The sequence below is a fragment of the Cyrtonyx montezumae genome, unplaced genomic scaffold (assembly GCF_038088225.1).
Source record: "Cyrtonyx montezumae isolate F1298 unplaced genomic scaffold, pur_monq_1.0 scaffold_3, whole genome shotgun sequence".
Classification (NCBI taxonomy): domain Eukaryota; kingdom Metazoa; phylum Chordata; class Aves; order Galliformes; family Odontophoridae; genus Cyrtonyx; species Cyrtonyx montezumae.
The window spans coordinates 115,461,710-115,474,663 of NW_027072034.1; positions in this window are offsets into that span (position 1 = coordinate 115,461,710).

Consider the following 12,954-nt stretch of genomic DNA (forward strand, 5'->3'; position numbering starts at 1 on the left):
GAAGCAATAATGAAAAAGGAACAAAATAATGCTGAAACAGCATCAGACCAGTCAGAATCAAATCTGGAAAGGAGCCTTGGGCACCAAAATGATCAGTCAAATTAATCCTTCATCGTTCACCACAAAAAAGGTGAACAACTGCTATGAAACATTGCAAGTTGCCTGCATTTTTTCAACTTTTTCTTCCTTATCCCCACTGTTTGTCGATCACGTTTAGGGGTGGTGAGGGATAGGAAGGTGAGTACACCAATTAAGCTGAAGTTTATCTCAGCTTGGATTAATATTTTAATCACTGATTTGCTGGACGAAAGCAGGGTAAATGCTAGGGCTACCAGCTGTTCTTTTGAAGCAAGGCAGCAGTCTCCATCCTTTTTGAAACCTGATCTATAAAATATGCTCTCAGCTTCCTTTCTGGACTGAAATCTCTCAGGCATGAAAGAGAGAGAGATCTTTGCTCTGAGGAGGTCAGGAATGAGCTAGGCTTGTCATGACTTGATGCAGTAAGTATTTAGCAGTACTAGAGATTTTCAGTGCTTGGGGAGTTCAGAATGAAAACTGAGTTGCTGATGGCTTAGGTGGCCTTAGGGCTTTGGAATTGTTTCCAATTGCTGTGGAAACTTTTAGAAGCAGCAGTTTTGGACTCAGATGTCTGAAGAGGAGTCTGGAGACCAGCTGTGATTTTCTGTGGATTCAAGCTGTGGGAGTTTCCAGGAGGTCTCTGATGTTCAGGCACTCCACGTGCAGGAGACACGGTGTTCATACTGCTACACAAGTCCCATGAGTCTGAGGAAATATTCACTGATATTAGGCAGGCTGCAGGAGTTTAAACACTTAAAGGACTGGGGTCCAAATCATTCCTTCGGACAGCAGTTTTGGTATAAATGTTTCTTTCAACATAACACCATCAAAATCATATTAGAAAGAGATCTTCATCTGTATCTTCTACTGCTTCTATGGCTTTAGTATTAAACTATGAAAGATATATTACATAGTGACTTCAGTATTATACTTCCACAATTTGTAGTTTTTATTTCTGCCTTGCTATGACTTCAGTAGAAAGTGTTTGTTCTGAATTATGCCATTTCTCATGAGGCTGATGATGGCAATGAAGCTGGAACTTGTGGTGACTGAAGCATGGACTCATGTGGATGATCCAAACCATTTATTTCAGGTTCTAACATCTCTTATATACATTCAGAAGTTTTCTTTTTTAACTTTCCCACCCACTTTTACCTATCAACAAAACACTCCACAAATAGTCCTTAACCCATGCATGCAGGCACTTATCTGTCAGGGTCATCAGTAGTTCCAAGCCACGCGCCCTTCCTCTAGTTGAGGTCTGCCTGTTTTGATCATTACAAAAACCTTCTGGGCTCTGATGATGCTGAAACCTCTGTGAGTTTCAGTATCACTCGAAATCTGCACCTGATGTAATATATTGCTGTGGCTAAGAATACAAAACATTATCTCAGGGCACATCATTGCTTCTGTCAGAAGAGTTAAGCCTTCTTTGGATCTGTAATTACTGTTTTCCACAGCAGAATAAAGTCTAAGGCTGGAGTGGTTCAGCACAAATGCACGAGATGTCTGCTACATACACAGACTGCATCTGCACGCTGCGTTATTGAATTTTGGGGGTCAGCTCCAGCTGAGGGCTTGCGTTAAAAAGCAGCGAAAGCAGTCTCATCTTTGAGGTTAACCACGTGCATTCATGCTATGTCTGACAGAATTTTGTGTGTACAACAGGCGAGAAGGGATAAAGCTGTCAAAGTCTCGGTTTGCAAAACAGAGATAAAGAGGAAAGTAAGGAGGGGAAGGACGCCATCTGCAGGGATTATGGGCTCGATTTGTTGGGCAAGAGCTCGCCCTAGCGGCCCTCGAGCATCGTTTGCATTTCGTAAACCACGTCTGCTGCCGTGGCTTTACGTTCAAACACCGAGCCTTGTTGCAGCTTTTAAGAAATATTTTACCGTCACGTTTTCCATGGGTTTCTGTTATCAGTGTGTGAATTGCTTATGTTTGGCGTTTGGTTGTACAAGAGCTAAATAACAGAGAATTGTTAGACCAAATCAGCAGAGCACATTGCCTTTGTGCACTCGTCCCCATGAGGACAACGTTAAGACTGGAAAGAGCTGTTCCTCAGGTACATCTTTTTTCAAGTGTACTTTACACACACACACACACACACATATATATATATACACATATATATAGATGTATGACCTGCGTATATATTTTTTCTCTACCTCTTTGTAATAGGGAAATGATTTTTTTTTTTTTAGGGGTTATACTGATTGGCACCTCCTTGCAAATATGTCATGACTTCTTATGTCCCAGAAAGAGGCTTGCTGAAATGCTGCTAGGGAAAATAGCAGACAACCTTTATTTGTGTCAGGGAAAATTCTTAATTCTTCCATTTGGAGACAGCATAAACTGTAATAGAGAACCCAACCTGTTGAATTTACAGAAGGGATTACTCAGCAAACAGCCAGAGGTACAGTTTATCTATGATTTCTCTCTTTTATTTCTTTTCTATTATTCAAACCTGGAAAAGAATGCTAATTAAAAAAATAACCTTTGAGCTCTGTTGTAGTAACATAAAATATTTTCTTTCATAATTCATTTTGTAAAATCCAGATCCATAGCAATGTAAAATCTGTATGCCAACTGTACAATCAAACAGGTTTAAGAAGAAAGGAAGCTCTTTATGTTGAAACTGCAAAGTGTATTTGTAGCAGAAATGCTAAGTCATGGCTGGAAGCAGTGTTTGAACACCTGATGGGAAAGCAGGGCCAACCCAGGGGAGCTCAGCTGCATGCAATGTACCCAAGTGACCGGTAGGGATGGAGCCAGGACCCACCCCTACCCAGACCTCATTTAAGGGTTGGCAATAGAGGTGATGGCTTCTTATTTGCAGATAACTGCCTGTCTAAGGAACTTACGGGACTTCTGAAGGTAAGCAGTTTCTTTCTCTTTATTTCTGTACCTGCTGCTGCTGTATCTGAGTGGTTCCTCACTTGTTGTGGTCTGGGACCTCACTGCTCTGCTATCTTGTTTTGCTTTCTGTTGTGTAGCAGTACTTTAATGATAAGCCTATCATTTTCTCCTTAATGAGAGCTCTGAATGGTTCTAGTCCATAGTGACCAGGTGGGTCTCAGTCAATCTGGGATGTTACACTGGCTAAGCCTGAAGTTTGGACTATGCAGGGATAAAGGTACACGTATGAACTTAAATGTAGATCAGGAGTCAAAGGGTGGAAGGCATGGAGGAGGCTTGCCATAACTGTTTTTGCAGCTCAATCTCAGTTACGCAGCTGTACTGCATCAGAACATAGCTTGCCTGATAGCCAAGGCCTGTAGGGTAGGGAAACGAGGGCACGTGGAGCAGGGATGTTGCACTTCTGATGGTACTTCTTGCTTTGAGATATGTGGTATTGTGTGTTTTGTATGTGGTAAATATAGAAGTACCAGGTCTCTTTTGTAGTGCTGTTATCATGTGAATTCAGGGAAGTCCGTTGTGCCCATGCTCTTTCATCACTGTTGAAATGCCAGGCAGTATGAGAAGCTTGGTAAGTGAGCTATCAATGAAAATTAAGCAAATTATTGATTGGAGCAAGGCTAATGCTTGAGTAAGTGAATATTTTACATTAAACTTGCCTTTATTTTGATACACCCAACTCAAACAGCTGCTTATTTATTTTTTTCAGTCCTGTTAGACCATTCATTCTATTTTGGGGTCAAATGGTTGAGTTATTACACGGAGAGTGGAACAGTTTTAACAGAGGTGAGAGTCTGTTTGAATATCAGAACTGTGTGCCCAGATGTTTTGCTAGTGGGCTTTTAGTCTGTTATTTTTCTCTCTTTATAAGTGCAAACTCATTTGACTTTCTGTTCCTTCTTTTGGTGTATGAGGGTTTTATCTGTTGCTACCTTGTTATCTTTTTATTCACTAGTAGTTTCTTTAACCTTTGTTAAACGTGTGTTGGTGGCAAGGCTCTTGAATTTTTTTCTTTGAGTCCGTTTGTAGGTTTAGGAATTCTTTCTTCTGATGGAGTAACTTGTATAAAATGGGATGGGATCTTTAATAGGTCATACCTTTTGTGTTCATGGGATGAGAGTGCCTTAAATTATGAGTTGGCTATGGGTTACAATACTGCTGTGACTTTATGTTTTATATTAAAACTTAATAGAGAGTCACTTTTTGGAAACCAACATTAATCAAACATAGAACTATAGGTATTGAAAGTGACCTCTGGAGATCAAGTCCAACTCCTTGCTAAAGTAGGTTCCCTGCAATAAGTTGCACAGGTTGGTGTGTGGATGAATCTTGAATATCTCTGTAGGAGACTCCACATACACTCTGAGTGCTCTCTCTCTCTTACTGTAGATAAGTTCTTCCTTGTTCATATGGAATTTCCTGTGTTCCAGGTTATTCCCATTGCCCCTTGTTCTACTGTTGGGCACTGCTGGAAGGAGCCTGGCCCCATTCATGTTATTCTGCCCTGGAGATACTTAGAAGGACTGGTAAGAGCCCCTCACCCTTCTGTTCTCCAGACTGAGCAGTCCCAGGGCTTTCAGCCATTCCCCATAATGGAGATGCTCTAGGCCCTTTGTCTTCTTAGTGGCCCTCTGCTGGGCTCTGTAGAAGTTTTCTTTCTTGAGCTGGGGAGCCCAGAACTGGACACAGTGATTCAGATACAGCCTCAGCAGGGCAGAGGGGAGGAGAAGGATCACCCCTCTTGACCTGTTGGCTGTGCTCTTTGTAATGCACTCCAGAATGCTATTGGCCTTCTAGGCCACAAGAACATGTTGCTGGTTCTTGGCCAGCCAACCTTTTGCCTACCAGGACACTCAGGTTTTTCCTTGTGGAGCTCCTTTTCAGCAGGCCATGCCTGTTTTCTGTTTTTTTAGTTCTGTCTGATGAAGACTTAGAAACTATTCTGAAAGGTGGAAAGTTGGCATGGAGTTGTAACACTACTTTTGAGAGCTAAATGCTTTTTTTTGTATGTGTATGTATGACAGATGGGAAAACTGTATAGTTTTTCTTTGATTCAGAGGTAACTGCATTACAGTACTGATGGATTCTACTATAAAGCCATCAAAGTTCTGTTATTTATCCAGAGTATTATGAAGTAGTTTTGAGACTTCTGTGTGACAGTGATTTTTTCCCCCCTTATTGTGCTTTTATCCCATATATTATCACAGGTTGTGAATGGTTATGTAACAAGAGCAGACTAATACAGTTTAGGATAGAAAAGACATTAGTGCTGACTAGATGCTGCACAGGGTAAAATGCTGTCATGTTTTGAGTGAGGCTCATTGAAGCTAAGGTGGGAGAAAAGGTGAGTCATCTGTACTCTCCTTAAAGACTGGAATAATCAAAAGAAAGATGCTAAAATTTGTTGTGATAGCTTTGTATGTGATCCAGAGTTTCTCTAGCTATGAGTCTTGGATGTCATTAAATAAGTGAAGGCTTCTTTCTGTGAGCTTGTATTAATAGCAATGCTAAGTATAGTATTTTGAAGCAGCAGTGGTGAATAATGTGTTGAAATAAGCAATCTTATGAAATTAATGGAAATCTTATGGAACTAATGAACTCTTAAAAACTATAGCCATGGGATTTAGAGTGCTTGTGTTTGTTCTTAGATTTTACTGGTGAACTTCTGTTTAATTAATGCTTTGTGAATAGGTTGCAACAGATTCTTAGCATTCACCTTAGAGTGATATTTTGGAGAGGCACATCATCTGTGTTTCTACGTATCAGTAGGCATCCCACATCTGGAGTACTGTGTCCAGTTCTGGGTTCCCCAGTATAAAAAAAAGACAAGGATCTCTTGGAAAGAGTCCAGTGCAAAGATGGTGAAGGGCCTGGAGGATCTCCCCTATGAAGAAAGGTTAAGTGAACTGGGTCTCTTTAGCCTTGAGAAAAGAAGACTGAGAGGGGACCTGATCCAGGTTTATAAATATCTGAGGTGTGGAGGACAAAGTGGCGAGGCCAGACTCTTTTCAGCAGTGTGTGGAGACAGGACAAGGGGGAACGGACAGAAACTGCAGCACAGGAGGTTCCTCATGAATGTGCGCAAGAACTTCTTTACGGTGAGGGTGACGGAGCACTGGCACAGGCTGCACAGAGAGGTGGTGGAGTCTCCTTGGGAGGTATTCAAGACCCACCTGGGAGCCTACCTGTGCAACCTGGTGTAGGGAACTGCTTTGGCAGGGGGTTGGACTCAATGATCTCTTGAGGTCCCTTCCAACCCCTATGATTCTATGAGACACTGCTCTTTTCTTCTTACCAGCAGCTCAGTTAGTGCAATGAGAATGCTTACTATTGCTGATGGCATTGGCTGTGGGCTTCTGTGAGGCTGTTGTCCTTAACGCAGTAATAGTGCAATAAGGTCTGTAACTTATGGTTTTGCTTCTTTGGGTATTGAGGCTTCCTGGCTGGGTGTCTGCTGCTTCACATATCAGAAAATAGAGAACAAAAGTGAATATGTATCTAATTGCATAGTGGAAACACAGAAGACAAAAATACTGTAAATTAACTGCCATGTACTCTTTATGAAATAGTCTGAGTGCTTTTTCCAATAAAACTGATTATAGGGTTGAGAAAACCACTTAGATAGCAGATCTAAGCTGTACCAATTTTGTTTGCAAGATCACTGTAATTTGAGCAACAGAATGACTGCAAATCACTTAGCCTGTTGCTAAGTGCTGTTATAGGCAAAGTTATGAGTAATACTTTTAAATGTACACTTCCACTCACTGTCTTCTGTGTCAGAATGACATTTGTTACTTGGATGTCACCATTAGCATTACACTGATGCAAGGCAGTATCTGCATCCTGTGTTCACTGAACGACTGCTACCTGGGAAGGCTTAACTAAGTGAGTAGCTCTGTGTAAGGAGGATGCGTGTATGTCTCCAAGAGGCTCCAGACGTGGTCTGAGGATGCTTAACTTAGCTACAAGTTACTGTGTAACCATGTTGCACTGTGATGAAGTGGATTTTGTGTGTGGCCTCCCGCAGGAAAATAGGGAGCTGTGCTGGGGCAGACAGGTGACAGATAATAATCTAATTCATGAAATGATAAGAATATGATGCACCTGTCTTTACCTTTGCCTCAATTAATATTCACCTATTCTTCTGATAATAGGTGGTAACAGCAAAGCTATCTTCAATGGAAAGCTGTAATAGAAATGAATTTGAGAATTTAATTTTATGTATTTTAGATATAGGCTGTGAGAAATACTTCTGTCTTTCAACTAGCAAACATCCCATTTTTCCAAGTCTTAGCATTGTAAGTGTTGTTACACTGCTGGGTGGGAGTCCTTCTAAACCTGCAGGAAGCTGGTGGGATCTCCAGGGAGAAAATGGCTTGCTTAGGGGTAAAGATTCTCATGTACCAGATTTTCTAAGCTCTTCCCTAAGTGGAAGACTTGTGTGGGTAGATTGGGAAGTTCTCGGGAGCTAGTCCCACCTTTCTGAGATGTGGAAAGCCAGATCTGATGGGTTTGATTCTTTGAAGATCAGAAAGGATGTGGAACGGATGTGGTTCTGTTGTCTTCAGTGAGTGCAGCACAAGAGCAGCTGAAGGTTACAGTTCTAATAGCCCTATGAAAACACTGTTGCAAAGCAGCCTGTACCCTTATTTTGGTCTGAGTTAGTGTTTTGCTCTAGGATAGAGCAAAATTCTGTTTACACTGTAAATTGAAGGAAATCTAAAGAGATGTTATGTTTTTACAATACATATATCAGTTTGAAGGCATACTTTATACCCTTACATTATCTTGACTCTGAGATATTTAAAACCACTTTTTTTTTTTTTAAAAGGCTTCTTGGATTTACAAGCCAATCCTCTTGTGACAGGACATGTCACAGACTCTATTTTCAGTTTTACCATCTGGAAAGTTGCTACATTAGGCTTTTTTCTTTATTTTTTAATTTCAAGTAGAGATAGAAAAGTTCTAGTTTAGAAATTGAAACTTGAAATATGAGGCTGTGTTCTAAGTACTGGACATGGATCCCTCTGGAGATCTGCTGGACTTCAGCTAAGCTGCAAGTCTCTCAACTGTTGTTTGCATGGGCTCAGCAGGGACTTGGAGCATCCATAGTGCATGCATAAGCATGGGGCAAGCTCAGTGTGCCCGCTGTGCTGTGTTAGGATATACAGAGCTCATATTAATCTTAAGTTGCAGTGTGATTGACCAGTTAGATTTTTTGGACAAAAAAATGGCCCATTTAGAATAATTATCTTTTGAATCTGAATTTTCCTTGTACTTATGTTTGGGAGGGAGGAGAGCTTAAATAATAGATTTGTGTCTTTAATTAAACCTTTTTGCTTAAGATTTCCTTGGGGAGAAGATACTTCCCTTGTTCTTTGTAAGCTGCTTACCCTTTGCACGGCTGAATACACACTTAGAGGTCATGGACAGCTAGCAGAGTTTTGAAGTCATCTGAACAACACTGAAAAGTCAGGGCTATATATAAGTGCTAAGCAAGAAGGGAAGTATAATTAAATGATTGCCTCACTTAAATTGTCTGTAAAGGAATTAATGTTTGAACATCATCCTCCATGATGATGAAGGAATTCTGAAGCCTGATTCAAGTTTCATTAGACTGTTTATTGGTTGGCAGCTGCTAATTGCTTTTCCTGTGGCTCTTCAAGTATGGCAGCGTGCTCTCCACACAGGTGGATGAATGAGAACAATCCAGTTCTCTGGGTGAGGAGATACTGCCAGCTAGTGGGCTGCAGCCTCTTGTATCTTACCTGCTCATAAATTCATTAAAAGTGAGCTCATAGGGTGCCCACTGAGTTCTGGGCAAGTGGGTGTAATGGAAAATAGCAGTCAGATTAGTCTCGTGACATGGCACAATGTTATGCTGTTAATGAGGCACGTACAGGGGGATTTTCTAGTGGCAGGGAACCAAGAGAGTAACCACTGAGGTCTTCTTTTTTCTTTGCCCTGACGAGATGCAAACCTTGAGAAACAAGTTTCCCAGCTGTGCTGCTGTTGCAGCTCTTTTCTTGCTTTTTCAGAGGAAGGGCAGTGTCAACTGCTTTAGCTTAGTGGAGGACACTCCAGCCTGTGCTTGCTTGTCTGTGCACTCTGGAAATATTCTTTGCTCTTTGAGCTATTCTGGTTAGTAAAATACGGAGATGTCTGAGCTATCTTTCCAGTATTTGTCAGGACTAGAAGTAGTTTAGTGTAGCAGCACCAAGTTCTATATAGGCCAGTTTCCTCTGCCTGGAGGCAGATATTTTGAATGATTAGCTAGGAGCAGAATAGATTAGCCCATTGGAACTCTATGCTGCTGCTGCTAGATTAGCTTTCAGATGACTTGGAAGCAGTCCATGTGCTAGAGACTAGGGCCACCAAACTTTTTGCTAGTTATATATGGGATGTGCTTCTTGTGGAATGCTATTTGACTACAGCATGCTCCCTGGCATTATTATGTGACAGCCAGGGGCATTATGCAGAGCAGGAATTTGTCCCTTCTCTGAGTCCTAGAGAGGGAAAGCACCTACATTAAGCAGTGACCTGCTCTCAATGTTTTGATAACTTTTTTTCTGCTGCCATCTTGGGAATAAAGTCTCCAACCTGTCTTCCAAGTAGGGGATAGACAACTCATTGTCCTAGTGTGAAGCAAGATGAAACTCTTACAGCAGCCATTGGCATGCTGCTTGGATTTCAGACTTACCCTAGCAAAACAAGGATTTATTTACACATAGCGAGATGTTTGTTGTTTCTAATGTGGAATAAATTTGATCATAGAATAGTTTGGGTCCTAAGGGACCTTTAAGATCATCTAGTTTCAACCTCCCTGCTAGAGGCAGGGGCACATCTCATTAGATGTAGCTCTGTGGGGCAGAGCAAAGCCAAGTGGACTTGGTTTAACTGTGAAGAATTGTTAATGTGCTTAGATTACCCTTCAGGAGTGGTGCCAGACAGATGTTTAGGATGTGACCTGTCTTCCTTCTGTGAAGTTTGACTATCTCTGCACTGTAACACTGGGAGTTCAGGTGGACATACCTGGCTGTGCCTGCTCTGTCAGCACAAGCATGTTTGCAGTGTGTGCCTTTGCAGAATTATGGTATGCTGTGTGTCACAGATCTGTTTGAGACATGGCCTTAAACTTAAGCTATCATGAATTCAAATGGCTAGAAATCAACTGAGAAAGATAATATCATGGGATATAGTACAGAATAATTAAAGGTGGCTTATTTCTTGGCTTTGCAAGATCAGACTCCTAGCAGACTCCAGGATGCCTCACATAATGGTTGGAATATTGCACCAGAACTTAGATGGCAAGGTGTCTGGATGGTTGGACTGTGTCTGGGTTAAACTTTCCCTTTTTGCAGGGAGGAGAGTCTGAGAAACTCAATAGGCACAATCAAAGAGAAGCTTCTCTAGCCACTTCCAGTATGGGGAGAAAAACATTTAAAGTATCAGCTAGGGTTTATAGTGAAGTATTTACAAAACAGTATGGAGACTTCAGTTTCTGATTACAATGGTTTCCCTTAAAAAATCTGTGGAGTGTTTGTTTTAGATCTTGATCACATTTTGGAGGCTGCTGCAAAACAAACAACAGTGGGACTTTGAACAGGTTATTGTTGCATCTGATAATTATTTCATGTTGTTTTTGTTAGTTATTAGTTCAAACAAGACTTCATATGGATCTAAGAACTTAATACGTCGTCTTAAGGAGAAATACTGAGAAAAATCATGGCTTAGATGGCTAATTCCGGAGCTTAGAGAAATGTGCATGATGGTGTTGCCAAGGCTTTTCCAGTTCAGAGCTTTTTCAGTTTTGTGAAGCAAAGCAGGGAAAAAGTTCATAGAAGTAAACTGCACTGGAAGGAGAAAGATCTTGAAGAGTAGGTTAAGAGGTGTGAAAAATCTTTAAGAATATGGTGAAGCAATGCTGCCCAGAGCTCAAGTGCTTTCTGGAATCAGTGCTTGGATTTGAGAACTATTGCAGAATATGAAACTACGAGAGGGGAAGGGGGAAGTTTTCCACACAGAAGTATTTGCTGGGTGCCGGCACCTATATCCTCAGTAGCTCAGGCTGCCCAGGGCCCCATCCAACCTGGCCTTGAGCCTCCAGGAATGGGGCATGCACAGCTCTGGGCAGCTGTGCCAGTGCCTCACTGCCCTCTGAGTGAAGAATTTGTTCTCAACGTCTAACCCATGTATCTTCTATTTTAATTTAAAAACTGTTCCCTCTTGTCTTTTCACAGTGAAACCATGTTGGTCTCCATCTTGCTTATAAGCTTCCTTTAAATACCAAAAGACTGATTTTTGCCCGTTCTGTCTGTCCAAGGTCACTCACCTCTGTAATAAATTACTCATATAATCTGTCAGATATTTTTATTGCTTACAGAGCTGTTCTGTTTGGAATGTTGTATTGAAGAAGCCTGAGTAAGAAGACTGTCAGCATTTTTAGTACTGCATTTTAATTTCAACTGATGGGACTTCGGTGAATCTGATGTTAGCCCCATCTTAGACTGAACTTGAAAGCTCCGCTAGCTGATTAGAAAGCTTTGCTGCTATCACTGGTGTGCAGGAGCTTCCTCATTAGCCAAACAGTTCCTGAGGTGTTGAGTGTTCTCAGTAATCACAGAAATGAGTGTGAGCTGACATTGCTGAATGGCCTGCAGGGGGACTTTGATGTTTCCCCTATGTAAACCTATGAGAAGTGAAGAAATGAGATACAGGTGTAATTATAGGTCTAACTTGTAATACATGCTCTATGTGAAACACTGAACAGATTCTCAAAGATGTTGGCTGTATGCACATTTAGAGATCACGTGCTATCTGTGCTCTGAGCCTTCAGTGATATAAACAGAGTTGGTGTTTGTGAATGGAGGATGCTATGTAACCTCTGAATTATTCCTGCTCACAAAATTCAGCCCAAACTAAAACCACTTGGTTCATAAGCATACAGTTTATTTAGAAATTGTATACATTATCCTCCGATAACCATAGCCTTCTGGTGCTATCTTGTGTGCTTCCAGTTGGGACTGGACAATGGTCCTCAGGTTCCTCTCCAGTACACTTATTTTTGCTGCCATCTGGCAGAGCAGGGTGGAAGCACTGATGGTGTCCTTTCCTCAGCCATCTGTTCCCATGGAAGCTGAGGCTGTTGATCCCGTTTCCTGTAAGTGACATAGCATGGGCACAGTGATAGGGATGCAGACTCATTTTGCAGAGCCCTGCAGGGCTCTGATCCCTGTGCAGCTTTTCTTGCCTCGCAGGGCTGTTCAGGGCAGCCCCTGGGGCTCACACCATCTGTGGCAGGCCCCATGTCACACAGGGGTTTCCTGTTGGGCATCAGCACCATGGTTGGGCAAGTCCTTGGGAAGAGCTAATGGACTTGTGGGAATCTGCTTTCCTTGGAAGACTTCACAGATAAGGCTTGTGGTTGCCTGCTCCCCACCCACAGCACCCTTCCCTGTGCAGTGCATCTCAATTGCTCACCTGTCCCCATAGCAGTCTTACTCTTCTCCAGAGGCAATGGGCAGATGAAAAATGCAGAAGTGTATCAAGGCATCTTTGAGATCCAGGTTACCCCTCCTTGGGCAAGATTGTCCCAGGGTGATGTGCAAGCTGAAGGCTTTCTGCTTCAGCCCTTCTGGGACCTTGCTGACCCTGTACCAGATCCAAGTGTGGCATTTAGAAAGGCCAAACCAGCAGGGCAGGTTGGCGGCACGGCGTTCGGTGCTACTTCACAGCTGTTCCTCCAGAAGGACGGGCTTTTTGTCCTGATCACAGAAGCCAGCGGGGGCTTCCAAGCAGCGCCGGGAGCCCCGTGTGCTTCTGCGGCGTTATTCGCATGCCGCGTCCCCGCTTCAGCACCGCTGACAGATGGCTGCGGCGCCCGGAGAGCCGCTCGCTCCCGCCGGGCCGGGGCCACGCCGCGATGCGGCGGCTCCCGCTCTGTGGGCCGGGCAGGAG